The sequence below is a fragment of the Pseudophryne corroboree genome, chromosome 3 (genome assembly GCF_028390025.1).
Source record: "Pseudophryne corroboree isolate aPseCor3 chromosome 3, aPseCor3.hap2, whole genome shotgun sequence".
Classification (NCBI taxonomy): domain Eukaryota; kingdom Metazoa; phylum Chordata; class Amphibia; order Anura; family Myobatrachidae; genus Pseudophryne; species Pseudophryne corroboree.
The window spans coordinates 769,751,490-769,763,877 of NC_086446.1; the positions used below are offsets into that span (position 1 = coordinate 769,751,490).

At 46.7% G+C, this 12,388-nt stretch overlaps 1 long non-coding RNA gene across 1 annotated transcript; it reads left to right on the forward strand.

The window, feature by feature from the left end:
* The first annotated feature begins 5,634 nt into the window (after positions 1-5,634).
* LOC135058247 (uncharacterized) lies at positions 5,635-6,867 on the forward strand. Its single transcript, XR_010244703.1, has 2 exons — positions 5,635-6,582; positions 6,766-6,867. It is a non-coding gene; the product is annotated as an uncharacterized LOC135058247 (long non-coding RNA).
* The last annotated feature ends 5,521 nt before the right edge of the window (positions 6,868-12,388 follow it).

A 12,388-nucleotide genomic window follows, 5' to 3' on the forward strand; every position in this document is an offset into this window, starting at 1 on the left:
CCTCTTCTGAACAGATTATTGAAAAGTAAAGGTGGTTATACTGTAGGCTTCAAATTTGCCAGAAAGGGCTTAGTGAGAGGCTGAACAGTAAAACATCGAATGCTACAAGCAGATGGACTCTCTTACACTGACTCCGTCAGTAAATCATTGCCTGTCAGCAGTGGGGACATATACTGACTTACAGAGCCGTTACACTGCCAGCCACAGCTATCTGCATATGACAGCCACACAGTTTCTATACAGTCTACCAACTATGGCAGCTCAGCAATAGGAGTACCGCCATTTGACTACACAGAAACCTGTACAAGTCAGTGCAGCCACGCTTATAAGGCAACACAACAGTCTCTTCACAGTCAAGCAGCTTCATAACAGTTCAAAGATACTGACTCCTCAGAGATCTGCGACACAGTCTGAACAGTTACTTGCAGACAGCATTACAGCAGTCTCTACACAATCAAACATCTCTACCAGATCACCATGTCACAGAAAACGATATCCTCATACAAAACAAGGTCCCAAGTCTCTGGTTCCTCCAAATCCTTGTCTGTCAGTAATGCAGCCATCATGGCACGTGCAAAAGCGGAAGCCGCAAAAGTAAGGGCTAACTTTGCCGAGCAGGAGATGCAATTAAAAATCGAGAGCAAACGCTTAGAAGCAATCGGCGAGAAGCTCGCTGCAGAGAAGGAGGCAGCGGCTGCCATAGCTGAAGCAGAAATCTTGGAGACTGCAGAACTCCCTGATATAAGAAGAACCAATGTACTTGACACAGAGAATGGATCTCAGGATTCACTGCAACGCACATCAGAATACGTACGTCAAGTCTCAAAAAGAAGTAGCAACCCTCCATCTTTACAAGGTACGCATTCAGACTTCATGCAAACAAATCAAGTACACTCTACAGCGCCACCACCAGTGGACAACAGACCACACATTTGCAAGCAAGAGAATCCTAGACACTGTGAACCTATGAGGGACAACTCTTCCCCACCTCAGATGTCTGAATCTGCAAACTCCAAGAAAGACACAGCCTACTTCACACAGAAGCGGTGTGATACCAACCGTCGGGAACCAGACAACACTAACAGGTATGACTACACACCATATACCTACCGTGTTAATGTACCGACATCTCCAAGAGCCAATCAGGACACATTAGACTTTGCTAAATTTCTCACCCGCCGTGAATTAGTCACGATTAGTATTTCAAAGTTCAATGATCGCCCTGAGAACTTCAGAGCCTGGCAGTCCTCTTTTCAAAATGCTATCAGAGGAATAGACCTTTCACATAGTGAAGAGATAGACCTCTTAATTAAATGGCTTGGGAATGAATCTGCAGAGCATGCTAGAAGGATAAGAGTGATTAACATTAACCACCCTGAGAATGGACTTAGGATGATCTGGGATAGACTTAATGAGTGCTATGGCTCACCAGAGATAATAGAGAGTGCTCTGTTCAAAAGAATAGACGATTTCCCCAGGTTACCCAACAAAGGCTATCAGAGACTCAGAGAACTAAGTAACTTACTAAAAGAACTTCAAGTAGCTAAATGTGAGGGAGATTTACCAGGACTTGCCTTCCTTGACACAGCCAGAGGCGTTAACCCTATAGTGCAGAAACTACCGTATAATCTGCAGGAACAATGGATCAACCATGGCTCCAAATATAAGCGGCAGAACAAAGTGCAATTTCCACCATTCTCAGTTTTCGTGGACTTTGTACACCAGCAAGCTATGACCAGGAATGATCCTAGTTTTGCCTTTACCTTGACAAATACTGCACCTATGGTACCTAACCCCCGCAAAACATCAGTTGCAGTTCACAAGACTAATGTGCATTATTCAGATTCTTTCCGCAGGTCTACCAGCTTTAATCGCCAAGAGACCACAGACAAAGATCCAGCCAAGCAATGTCCTCTGCATCACAAACCGCATCCTCTCCTGAAATGCAGAACCTTCAGAGAAAAGTCCCTGGAGAACCGCAAAGCCTTCTTAAAGGAGAATAGGATCTGCTACAAGTGCTGTTCCTCCACATCACACCTCGCCAAGGACTGCAAGGTTAGTGCTAACTGCACAGAATGCCACAGCACAGACCACAATACCGCTCTACACCCTGGTCCTCCCCCATGGGCTTTGCAACACAGTTATACCGATACAGAGCATGGCGGGGAGCACAGTGTAGAACAAAAAGACACTGTTGCAGTCACACCAGAAATAACTTCACAATGTACCGAAGTCTGCAAAGATGCCATTAGCGGTAGATCCTGCTCCAAAATATGTTTAGTCAAAGTTTACCCCAGAGGCCATCCAGACAAAGCCGTTAAACTTTATGCAATCCTAGATGACCAAAGTAACAGGTCTCTAGCCAGATCAATCTTCTTTGAGACCTTTAATGTTAAAGGACCCAGCACTCCTTACTCCTTAAGATCCTGCGCAGGGAGTTTTGAGACAACAGGAAGGAGAGCAACTGGCTATCAAATTGAGTCCTTGGATGGGAAGACATGTCTCTCTTTACCAACTATCACAGAGTGTGACGAGATTCCAGACAATAGGAGTGAGATTCCTACACCAGATGTAGCTAAACACCATACACATTTGAAACGCATAGCACATGTGATACCAGAACTGGATCCACATGCCCAAATAAATCTACTCATTGGGAGGGATATCCTACAAGTCCACAAAGCCAGAAGTCAGATTAATGGTCCACATAACGCACCTTACGCTCAAAGACTGGATCTGGGATGGGTAATAATAGGAGAAGTATGTCTTGGAGATGTGCATAAACCAGATTCTGTCAACAGCATGCTTACCTGTACTTTAGAAAATGGACGCCCTTCTCTATTCCAGCCATGTCATAACCATTTCCTCATAAAGGAATTACCACACTGTACCTTCATAGACTCAACTAGTGACAACCATATCTGTGACAACTATCAAGATCATCTGGGACACGCAGTCTTCCAGAGAACAAAGAAGGATGACCAGGTGGCAATGTCCATAGAGGACAAACTATTCTTGGAAATAATGGAGAAAGGACTAGTCAAGGATGATGCCAACAGCTGGGTTGCTCCTCTACCCTTTAGAACACCCAGACAACGCCTTCCTAATGACAGAGAACAAGTACTCAAACGCTTCTCTTCACTTAAACACAACTTTCACAGGAAACCAGAGATGAAAGATCATTTCTTCTCCTTTATGGCTAAAATATTTGAGAATGGTCACGCCGAGATAGCTCCCATTCTTAAAGACACAGAAGAATGCTGGTACCTGCCAATGTTCGGAGTATATCACCCGAAGAAACCAGGTCAGATAAGAGTGGTGTTCGATTCCAGTGCCCAGTTTGAAGGTGTTTCTTTAAATGACGTACTCCTGACAGGACCAGACCTCAACAACAAACTCCTAGGAGTACTCATCCGTTTCCGAAAAGACTCTATTGCCTTCACGGCTGACATTCAACAAATGTTTCATTGCTTTCTTGTGAGAGAAAAAGACAGGAATTTCCTAAGATTCTTCTGGTTCAGAGACAATGACCCCTCAAAAGACATCACGGAGTATCGCATGAAGGTACACATCTTTGGTAACAGCCCTTCACCTGCAGTTGCCATCTATGGACTCAGACGTTCAGCTCAAGAGGGTGAGCTAGAGTATGGTTCTGATGTTAGACAACTTGTAGATAAAGACTTCTACGTAGATGACTGCCTAAAATCTATGCCAACAGCCGAGACAGCAATCAGCCTCCTCAAAAGAGCTCAGGAAATGCTTGCTTGTTCAAACCTGAGGCTTCACAAAATAGCTTCCAACAGCAAAGTAGTGATGGAAGCCTTCCCTTCCCAAGATCATACCAGCGATTTAAGAGACTTGGATTTAGGAACCGATTCCCCACCAGCTCAACGTAGCCTTGGACTCTTGTGGGACTTAAAATCTGACACCTTTACCTTCCAAGTAAACAGCGAAGAAAGACTTTTCACTCGCAGAGGTGTTCTCTCTACTCTAAACAGCTTGTACGACCCCTTAGGATTTGCAGCTCCTGTCACTATCCAAGGTAAAGCTTTGCTCAGAGACCTAACCTGTGAGTCAATTGACTGGGATGCCCCACTGCCTCCCCAGAAAAGAAACTTGTGGCAAGAGTGGAAAGATTCTCTATCTACCTTAACCAACCTCCGCATTACACGTCCATATGCCCCCGTGCCTTCTACAGCAGTACAAAACCAGAGACTATGTGTATTCTCTGATGCCTCAACCCAAGCAATTGCTGCAGTTGCATATCTTAAGACCATGGACATCAAGGGACAATGTCATATTGAATTTGTCATGGGCAAAGCAAAGTTAGCTCCACGTCCAGAACACACAGTGCCCAGACTTGAACTTTGTGCTGCAGTACTAGCTGTAGAATTAGCTGAGCTCATTTCATCTGAGTTACCAATTGGACTCTCTGAAGCAGATTTCTACACAGACAGTAAGGTAGTATTAGGCTACATATGCAACGAGACCAGACGGTTCCATGTTTATGTCAGCAATCGTGTGCTAAGAATCAGAAGATCCACCAATCCAAAACAGTGGCACTATGTATCTACTGCTCACAATCCAGCAGATCACGCTACAAGAGCTGTCCCAGCCAGTATCCTCAAAGACACTACATGGCTCAGAGGACCTGAATTCCTGTACAAGGCAGATTCGAACAATCCTGAAAGTAGCATATTCAAGCTAGTAGACGCAGACTCAGATGTTGAAATTCGTCCACAAATAACTACAATCCATACCGTAACTTCAGATTGTCAACTTCAGCCTCACAGATTCCAAAGATTTTCAACTTGGAAATCACTTGTCAGAGCCATTACCTGCTTAACTCACATAGTCCATTCATTTAAACGCAACGCATCTGTAAGTGTGAATGGATGTAAAGGTTGGCATCACTGTCAAAATGTTTACGCACCAGAAGAAACACAACGATCCAAGAGCCTTATCATCCGTGTTGTGCAGCACCAAATCTTTTCCGGAGAGATCGACTGCATTAACAGTGGAAATCCTATTCCCAAAGACAGCACCTTAAAAAAGCTAGACCCTTTTCTTGATGAAAATCATTTATTGAGAGTAGGAGGCCGTCTTCAAGAAGCAAACTTGGAGACAAATGAGAAAAATCCTTTAATCATTCCTGGGAGTCACCACATAGCTTCTTTAATTGTGCAACACTATCACAACGAAGTCAAACACCAAGGACGATTGTTTACCGAAGGAGCTCTACGATCAGCTGGGTTCTGGATTATTGGAGCGAAAAGGTGTGTAAGCAGCACAATCTTCAAATGTATCATTTGCCGTAGACTTCGTGGTACTTCCCAAACTCAGAAGATGGCTAATCTTCCAACAGACAGACTTAGTACAGACCCTCCTTTCTCCAATGTTGGTCTTGATGTATTTGGTCCATGGACTGTCATCACATGACATACTAGAGGTGCGAATGCGAACAGCAAGCGCTGGGCGGTTGTATTCACTTGTATGAGCATCAGAGCTGTTCACATCGAAGTTATAGAATCAATGGACACTTCAAGCTTCATCAATGCCTTTAGACGCTTCATTGCTATCCGTGGCCCAGTAAAACACATCCGGTCCGACAGAGGTACCAACTTCATTGGAGCAGCCAAAGAATTACAAATTAATTCGAACATTGACACTAAAAGCATAGAGAGATATCTCAGTGAGCAAGGTTGTACATGGACCTTCAACCCGCCTCATTCTTCTCATATGGGAGGTGCCTGGGAAAGGATGATCGGCATGATACGCAGAATCCTTGATTCCATATTCTTGCAAGTGGGAACTGCAAGACTTACTCACGAGAGCTTAACAACCTTCATGGCTGAAGTCTCAGCTATCGTCAACGGAAGACCATTGACTTCAGTGTCTAATGACCCAGAAGACCCACTTCTACTTACTCCGGCCACTCTTCTTACACAGAAGACCGGGATTACCTATGCTCCTCCTGGAGAATTCAATACCAAAGACCTGTTCAAACGTCAATGGAGACAAGTTCAAAGCCTTGCAAACACCTTTTGGGACAGATGGAAAAGACAATACCTTTCTACCCTGCAGTCAAGGAGCAAGTGGCAAGTTGCCAAACCCAACTTAAAACCAGGTGACATTGTGCTCGTCAGAGATTGCCAGTCACAACGCAACGAATGGCCTTTAAGTCTTGTCACCAAGACGTTCCCAAGCAAGGATGGGAAAGTTCGTAAGGTTGAGGTCAAGATCTGTAAGCGAGGAGAGACTAAGTTGTTCCTCAGACCAGTGACTGAACTATTCTTATTGTTATCTGTTTAGAGTTTAAAATATGGTACCAGTGATACCAGACGGGGAGTGTCATGCCTTCAGCATTTGCTTTGTGTAGATCTGATTACCTTTACTACAGAAAGTTGTATTATTCCCCCATCTAGTGGTCAGTCCCATCAATTAATTTGACCCTCATAGCCTCTTGTAGCCAGTCTTGCAATGCATTCTGGGATGAAGAAGCTGGGATCAGCCTTTCTACTTCCCTCATGGTCCCAGACAGTCATGCTTTACATGGGTCCAACTCTCATATAGCATTCGATGGTGAGTTTGTATATTAAATGTCTCATCTCAACCTGTTTAGCCAGTGAGTAATGTTAGCTGCACTGTAGTTTATACTTGCACATGTAATCACATGTTTGCACAGCCCATGTTATATGTACTTGTGTATATCCATTTTGCTTTTCACATGCATATCATAATTGCATATTCTTGTTTCATTAACAGTTTTACCTCATTATCACACATCATCATATCGTATTGTACATCAAATCAACGCATCATATCTGTGATCCCTTTACTGAATAATAAAACACCGTTCTACAAACACCTCTTCTGAACAGATTATTGAAAAGTAAAGGTGGTTATACTGTAGGCTTCAAATTTGCCAGAAAGGGCTTAGTGAGAGGCTGAACAGCTTGGTTCAGATGAAACGCTGAAACCACCTTAGGGAGAAAATGAGGACGAGTCCTCAATTCCGCCCTGTCTGAATGGAAGATCAGATAAGGGCTTTTACAGGATAAAGCCGCCAATTCTGACACGCGCCTGGCCGAGGCCAGGGCCAACAGCATGACCACTTTCCATGTGAGATATTTTAACTCCACAGATTCAAGTGGTTCAAACCAATGTGACTTTAGGAACCCCAAAACTACATTGAGATCCCAAGGTGCCACTGGAGGCACAAAAGGAGGCTGTATATGCAGTACCCCTTTTACAAACGTCTGAACTTCAGGAACTGAAGCTAGTTCTTTCTGGAAGAAAATTGACAGGGCCGAAATTTGAACCTTAATGGACCCCAATTTTAGGCCCATAGACACTCCTGTTTGCAGGAAATGCAGGAATCGACCTAGTTGAAATTCCTCCATCGGGGCCTTACTGGCCTCACACCACGCAACATATTTTCGCCAAATGCGGTGATAATGCTTTGCGGTTACATCCTTCCTGGCTTTGATCAGGGTAGGGATGACTTCATCCGGAATGCCTTTTTCCTTCAGGATCCGGCGTTCAACCGCCCTGCCGTCAAACGCAGCCGCGGTAAGTCTTGGAATAGACAGGGTCCTTGCTGGAGCAGGTCCCTTCTTAGAGGTAGAGGCCACAGGTCCTCCGTGAGCATCTCTTGAAGTTCCGGGTACCAAGTCCTTCTTGGCCAATCCGGAGCCACGAGTATAGTTCTTACTACCCTCCGTCTTATAATTCTCAGTACTTTTGGTATGAGAGGAAGAGGAGGGAACACATACACTGACTGGTACACCCACGGTGTTACCAGAGCGTCCACAGCTATTGCCTGAGGGTCCCTTGACCTTGCGCAATACCTGTCCAATTTTTTGTTTAGGCGGGACGCCATCATGTCCACCTTTGGTTTTTCCCAACGGTTTACAATCATGTGGAAGACTTCTGGGTGAAGTCCCCACTCTCCCGGGTGGAGGTCGTGCCTGCTGAGGAAGTCTGCTTCCCGGTTGTCCACTCCCGGAATGAACACTGCTGACAATGCTATCCCATAATTTTCCGCCCAGCGAAAAATCCTTGCAGCTTCTGCCATTGCCCTCCTGCTTCTTGTGCCGCCCTGTCTGTTTACGTGGGCGACTGCCGTGATGTTGTCCGACTGGATCAGCACCGGCTGACCTTGAAGCAGAGGTCTTGCTTGGCTTAGGGCATTGTAAATGGCCCTTAGCTCCAAGATATTTATGTGAAGTGATGTCTCCAGGCTTGACCCCAAGCCCTGGAAATTTCTTCCCTGTGTGACTGCTCCCCAGCCTCGCAGGCTGGCATCCGTGGTCACCAGGACCCAGTCCTGAATGCCGAATCTGCGGCCCTCTAGAAGATGAGTACTCTGCAACCACCACAGGAGAGACACCCTTGTCTTTGGTGACAGGGTTATCCGCTGATGCATCTGAAGATGCGATCCGGACCATTTGTCCAGCAGGTCCCACTGGAAAGTTCTTGCGTGGAATCTGCCGAATGGAATTGCTTCGTAGGAAGCCACCATTTTCCCAGGACCCTTGTGCACTGATGCACTGACACTTGGCCTGGTTTTAGGAGGTTTCTGACTAGTTCGGATAACTCCCTGGCTTTCTCCTCCGGGAGAAACACCTTTTTCTGGACTGTGTCCAGGATCATCCCTAGGAATAGAAGACGTGTCGTCGGGATCAGCTGCGATCTTGGAATATTGAGAATCCAACCGTGCTGCCGCAACACTACTTGAGATAGTGCTACCCCGACTACCAACTGTTCCCTGGATCTTGCCCTTATCAGGAGATCGTCCAAGGGATAACTAAAACTCCCTTCCTTCGAAGGAGTATCATCATTTCGGCCATTACTTTGGTAAAGACCCGGGGTGCCGTGGACAAACCAAACGGCAGCGTCTGAAATTGATAGTGACAGTTCTGTACCACAAACCTGAGGTACCCTTGGTGAGAAGGGTAAATTGGGACATGGAGATAAGCATCCTTGATGTCCAGAGACACCATATAATCCCCTTCTTCCAGGTTCGCAATCACCGCTCTGAGTGACTCCATCTTGAATTTGAACCTTTGTATGTAAGTGTTCAAGGATTTCAGATTTAAAATATGTCTCACCGAGCCGTCCGGCTTCGGTACCACAAACAGCGTGGAATAATACCCCTTTCCCTGTTGTAGGAGGGGTACCTTGATTATCACCTGCTGGGAATACAGCTTGTGAATGGCTTCCAATACCGCCTCCCTGTCGGAGGGAGACGTCGGTAAAGCAGACTCGATGCAGTGAGCCTGTTGCCAGCAGGTCTCACTGAAAATAAAAAACCTAAAACTAAACTTTCACTAAGAAGCTCAGGAGAGCCCCTAGTGTGCACCCTTCTCGGCCGGGCACAAAAATCTAACTGAGGCTTGGAGGCGGGTCATAGGGGGAGGAGCCAGTGCACACCAGGTAGTCCTAAAGCTTTACTTTTGTGCCCAGTCTCCTGCGGAGCCGCTATTCCCCATGGTCCTTACGGAGTTCCCAGCATCCACTAGGACGTCAGAGAAATAAAGGAAACGACCCAGGTGAAACTCCTCCGCAGGAGCTTCTTTGGCTTCACACCATGACACATATTTCTCCAAATACGGTGATAATGCTTCGCCGTGACCTCCTTTCTAGCCTTAAGGAGAGGGAGGATGACTTACCCGGGAATACCCTTACGAGCTAGGATTTGGCGTTCAACCTCCACGCCGTCAAACAAAGCCGCGGTAAGTCCTGAAATACGCATGGCCCCTGCAGTAACAGCTCCTCTCTGAGAGGAAGCGGCCAAGGATATTCTATGAGCAATTCCTGAAGATCCAGATACCAGGCCCTCCATGGCCAATCTGGAACGACGAGTACTACTGGAACCCTTGTTCGTCTTATGAGCCTCAACACTTTTGGAATGAGAGGAAGTGGAAGGAACACATACACTGACTGAAACACCCATGAAGTTACCAGGGCGTCCACCGCACTGGCTTGGGGGTCCCTTGACCTGGAACAATACCTCGGAAGCTTCTTGTTGAGGCGAGACGCCATCATGTCTATTTGAGGAATTTCCCAATGCCTTGTAACTTCTGCAAATACCTCTTGATGAAGGGCCCACTCTCCTGGATGGAGATCGTGTCTGCTGAGGAAGTCTGCTTCCCAGTTGTCCACGCCTGGAAGGAAGACTGCTGACAGGGCGCTCACGTGCTTTTCCACCCAGCGGAGAACTCTTGTGGCCTCCGCCATTGCCGCTCTGCTCTTTGTTCCGCCCTGGCGGTTTACGTACGCCACCGCTCTTATGTTGTCCGACTGAATCAGGACAGGTAGACCTTGAAGAAGGTTTTTCGCTTGCAGAAGGCCGTTGTGGAGACAAGATTCCTGGCTTCACCATTTTCCCTGGAAACTTCTTTCTTGTGTGACTGCACCCCAGCCTCGGAGACTTGCATCCGTGGTCAGCAGGACCCAATCCTGGATTCCGAACCTGCGTCCCTCTAGAAGGTGAGAACTTTGCAGCCACCACAGGAGAGAAATTCTGGTCCTGGAAGATAGGCTTATTTTCTGGCGCATGTGCAGGTGAGACCCGGATCATTTGTTCAGCAGGTCCCACTGAAACACCCGGGCATGAAACCTGCCAAATGGAATGGCTTCGTAAGCCGCAACCATCTTCCCTAGCACTCGCGTGCATTGATGAATCAACACACTTGGAGGTTTCAGAAACTCCTTGACCATGCAATGGATTTCCAGAGCTTTTTCCGCTGGAAGAAACACACTCTGTAGTTCCGTGTCTAGGATCATGCCCAAGAAGGGCAACCGAGTTGTCAGGATCAACTGAGACTTTGGCAAATTTAGAATCCAACCATGATGTCGCAGAACCGTCAGGGAGAGTTCCACATTCCTCAGCAACTGCTCTTTGATCTCGCCTTTATCAGGAGATCGTCCAAGTACGGGATAATTGTGACCCCTTGCTTGCGTAGGAGTACCATCATTTCCGCCATCACTTTGGTGAAGACCCTCAGGGCCGTGGAAAGCCCAAATGGCAACACCTGAAATTGGTAATGACAATCCTGGACCGCAAATCTCAGGAAGGCCTGATGAGGAGGATATATCGGGACATGGAAGTAAGCATCTTTTATGTCGACTGACGCCATAAAATCCCCCCCTTCTAGGCTGGAGATCACAGCTCGAAGAGATTCTATCTTGAACTTGAAAGTTTTCAAGTACAGATTGAGGGATTTTAGGTTTAGGGTCGGTCTGACCGAGCCGTCCGGCTTCGGCACGACAAAGAGGCTTGAATAAAACCCTCCCCCCCGTTGGGACAGGGGAACCGGGACAATGACCCACTGTTTACACAACTTTTGGGGGACCCAAGGATCTAGGCCCGATTGAATCCAGACCTGACTGAAGAATCGGAGACGGGCCCCTTCCCGTAGGGAAGCCCCAGCGTCATGCGGTGGACTTGGCAGAGGCGGGGGAGGACTTTTGGTCCTGGGCGCCTGACTCAGCAGGCTACCTTTTTCCCCTTTCTGTACCTTTTTAAAGCGAGGAAGGACGCGCCCCTTCCTTTTTTGTATTTATTAGGCCAAAAGGACTGCATCTGATAATGGGGTGCCTTTTTCTGTTGTGCGGGAACATAAGGAAGAAAAGATGACTTACCCGCAGTAGCGGTAGACACCAGGTCAGCGAGGCCGTCACCAAACAAGACACTACCTTTATAAGGGAGAGCTTGCATAGCTTTCTTGGAGTCGGCATCAGCATTCCATTGATGAATCCACAGCGCTCTCCTGGCCGAGACTGCCATGGTATTGGCCCTTGATACCAAGAGGCCAATATCCCTTTCCGCATCCTTTAGGTAAGCTGCAGCGTCCCTGATATAACCAAGAGTCAAAAGAATGTTATCCTTATCAAGAGTATCCATGTCAGATGCCACATTATTAGCCCGCTTAGCAATAGCACTACTCACCCATGCCGACGCCACTGCAGGTCGGAGGAGTGCACCCTTAGTAACATAAATGGCCTTTAATGTAGTTTCCTGCTTGCGATCCGCAGGATCCTTGAGGGCAGCCGTGTCCAGAGACGGAAACGCCACTTTTTTGGACAGTTGAGACAGAGCCTTATCCACATTGGGAGAGGACTTCCACTTCTTCCTGTCGTCAGAGGGGAAAGGATATGCCATAAAAATTCTCTTGGGAATCTGCCACCTTTTGTCAGGCGACTCCCAAGCTTTTTCACAAAGCGCATTCAGTTCATGAGAGGGGGGAAACTTCACCTCTGGCTTTTTCCCTTTAAATAAACAAACCCTAGTATCTGGAACAGCAGGTTCATCAGAGATATGTAAAACATCTTTAATAGCCACAATCATGTACTGAATACTCTTTACCAATTTTGGATGTAA